Here is a 4003-nt window from a genome sequence, read left to right on the forward strand (position 1 = left end):
GCTGGTGCCCTGTGAACTGTGTCACGGGAAGTTTGCTGTAGAGAGGCTGGAGAAACACAGCAAGATCTGCAAGAAGCTTCAGAATTCAAAGAGGAAGGTTTTTGACTCTTTCAAGCACAGGGCCAAGGGAACAGAACTGGAGACATACATCCATAAGAAGAAGGTTAAACCGCCAATCGTGGTAAGGGCTATCCTTAAACTCTTTCCAAGCTTCCCTTTTTTTCTCCTAGAGTCAGACTCAGCTTATAAATCAATGTAAACAATAAATAAGTGTTTTATGAAGTACTCTTCTGAAAAACTGCCGCAAAGGCACATTTGCCAGACAGAATAAATGTGTCTTAGTGACTTCTGAATTCTGTTGTAAAAATCTACATATCAAGCAAATAGCACTCACAGGAAACAAAACCATAACTACGTAAATTGTACTCTCTACCCAATGACCTGAAAGGTAGCCCCAGAAAGCTACGTTATTACTGTATTGATATTTTCTTGCCTTGTGAATGGTTTGCGACCAGACTGTGTACGCAGTGCTAGTCTGGACTTTTTCTGGAAGCTGTTTTATTGGTTTCATTTCCTGTTCCCAGCTGAGAAAGAACAACTGGAGGCAGAAGCACGAGGATTTCATTCGGAGCATCAAACAGGCCAGGGAGGTGCAGCAGGTGATCACGCAAGGAGGGAAAGTTGTGAACCTGCCCCAGCCCCCCGCGAATCCAAACCCCGACTACGTGCCCTGCCCTCACTGCGGCCGGCGCTTTGCCCCCAGGCCGGCACAGAGGCACTTCCCCAAGTGTCAGCACATCAGGAGCCGCCCTCCTCCTCCTCCTCGCAGATGAAAACTGATGTGAAGAAGAGCAAAAGAGTCATGATCTTGGCTCACGACTCACGTCCTGCTTTTTCTTTTTAGAAACACATTTAGCACAGTTCATCCGTATGATGATGAAAAAAAAATGTTACCTTATTTTAATTAAATGATTTTTTTTGGTGGACTGGTGTTTGCGTAGCTGTGGTTATTTCAGTTTTTCTCTTATCATTCATACACCTTGACCTCCTAAAAATAATTTTTCAACCTGGAACGTACAATTAGCAGGCAATAGAACAGGTCACATTGGTCTTGGAACCATCAAAAAGCAGTATTCACACATTCTCGGCATCAATTTTCCTTAAAAACAACTGAAAAAGCAAGGTAAAGAGTGATTGATTTTTTTAATGAAAGTTATTTGATTTAATTTATTTAATTTTCATAATATTTGAAATATGTTGGGATTAATGTGACTCAATATTATCTGCAGCTCTTACACTCCAGGCACCTGATAAAGTGGAACGCAGTGTCTTTGCCTTACATGGCGCTCAGCTCTTCCTCAATCCCAGCAGAAGCACCAGCAGAAGCAGCAGCCTCCGGGTCCTGCCTCATGCACAGCTTAAAATGCAACACCAAGTAATACAACAAACAACAGGGAAAACCATTCACGATCAGACACATCCGTTGATTGCTGGCTCTCAGTAAAGGGACATTGCATCATTACATCACAAAATAGACTACATTTCAAGGTTAAAGAATTACCATGTTCTGCGATTCAGAACGAGGCAGCAAAACTTCCTATAATCTGTTGTGGCCCTGTGACATTGTAAAGGAGCAGGCTTGTGAATACATCTCGTTTAATCCAATGGAAATATAACTCTCAACTTTTTTACGTTTTTGCCAATAAATAATACTACATTGTTAACTCTGCATAAAGAACCTTGGAATGGAACGTTTTTTGCAGTGAAATGTTTGCTGCATAACCTATACCCTTTCTCTCCTACATCACATTGCATTAGTCATTACAGTGATTAGTGAGCAGGAAGGGCTGCATCACATCGCAATTTGTGTGGAACTTGAATGCGAATTTGTTACAACATGGCGTAACTTACAGTCCTTTCACAAAATTCATGATTTTGTGCTCAATTTTGAGTTTGTAAAGTTTTTCTATAATGTCAATGATTTTATTTTGTGACTGAAATTAAATACTTTTGTGTCTGCAAAATTGGGACTGTAGTTCCACCTTAACCTACTAGTACTGTATGTCTTTGGACTGTGGGAAGAAACTGGAGCACCTGGAAGAAATCCACACAAATGAAGGGAGAACATACAATTCCATCCAGACTGCACCCCAGGAATTGAACCCAGGACCCCAGCTCTGTGAACCACAGTGCCAGCTCATTGCTATAGTCACTATAATTAATGTCAAAACTCATTTGCAAATGAGCAGCCTGGGATCCAAAAGGATCAAGACACGGATCCAAACAAAGCACTATCCCAAAGCTTGGCTTTGTACCGTATATAATACAGGGCTTGATGCAGAAGGCAGATAATCAAAGTCCATGCAATAATTGCTAAGGGAAAGTGACTTTGTGTTCTTGGAGGGAAGTCACTCAACATGGAGCTGTGTTAGTGAAATGATTGTTCTGATGTACGGCTGATGTCCAAACACTGAAAACATGATTGTGTATGCAATCGCACTCCTGAGCTCCATTGGGTATGGTTAAAATAACTTTTTATAGTTCATCACATTCAAAGTGTGTGTACTTGATGAAAGTGTAACACGCATTTGGAGGAGTTATTCAGGATTTTCTTTCATTCAACTATTTCAAGACCCATTATTTTCAGATGTTGTAGTATACGTGAATAATGAAAGGCCTTCATATTACACAATGAAGGAATGACTTCGCAGGTGTGAAGAATAAAAGATTAATTCAGCTCACTTTGGGGAGTTTCACAATGGCCCTCCTTATAGAAATGTGGGTTTGATTAAAGGAGTGAAGAAAAAGCACTGAATAATATTTGCTTCTGTAAACGTAATCATCTCAAAATATGGTTGAAGAAATTGAAGAAGGTTAAACATAATCCAAAACGTATAAGGTCAATTTAAGTACAACCAGAATTCTAGTGTTTATGCAATGCATCTGTGGGTTGATATGAAATATGGCCGTACTTAAACTAAACGAGGTTATCGAGAGCATATTCCGAATACGGCTTTGGCCAGTTGTACTGTGAACTGCGAGGACCGTATCTTATCCTGAACTGGCTGTGCGAATACCGTCCTCTGCTGGCAGAAGGAATAGATTACAACGGCACTGTATTGGCGATTAGTCCTATTGCTAGAATATTGAAACAACAAGGAGTCCGCGGAGTCAAGCAATGCTGAATAAACAAGTACCTGAAATTCAATAGGATTTTGTGTATTGATTACAAATAGGTGTGGAATTCTCATGTACAGTGGTATTCATGGATTCCTTACACAAGCAGCCGTTGTTATGATGCTTTCGTAATCTGGATATAAATCTGTTATCTACTTAAAACTGTAATTATTGAATAGATTAATGTCTTTGAAATGCTTCATTAACTGGGCAGTTTCCATGGTTGGAAATGTTTTTATTTTGATTGCTGATTGCTAGATACTGTATGTTTAATAGGCATGCTGTTAATATTTTCTACAAGAGCCAAATAAGACAGTTATGCTGTAGTAAGTTCTATATAAGTTATATAACATAAGTTATATTTTGTTCTGAGGTCAATTTGAATCTCATACTAAATAACTGGTGTCCTTTTATCTGAGAAACACTACCTGATTGATCACCTGATGCCTAGAAATTTGCATGCACAGTAGCCCAGCGTTTAGCATTGCTAGCTCACAGTGCTGAGGCCCTGGGTACACTTCTGGACCTGGGGTGCTATCTGTATGGAGCTTGTATGTTCTCCCCATGTTTGCATGAGTTTGCTTTGGGTGCTCCGGCTTCCTCCCACACTTCAAAGAACTACTGGTAGGTTAATTGGCTTCTGGGATAATTGGTGAGTGTCTGTGTCTTCCCTGCATTGGACTACCATCCAGTCCCAGGTATCTCCTGCTTATTACTTTCTGAGGCTCTGGCTCCCCCGTGCCCCGCGACCCCCTGACCCCCTGACCCTGAATTGGATGAAGCGGTTAGAAAATGGGTGGTTTCTGTTATGCTCTGGTCATGCTCT

This window comes from Lepisosteus oculatus, unplaced genomic scaffold (assembly GCF_040954835.1).
Source record: "Lepisosteus oculatus isolate fLepOcu1 unplaced genomic scaffold, fLepOcu1.hap2 HAP2_SCAFFOLD_44, whole genome shotgun sequence".
NCBI lineage: Eukaryota > Metazoa > Chordata > Actinopteri > Semionotiformes > Lepisosteidae > Lepisosteus > Lepisosteus oculatus.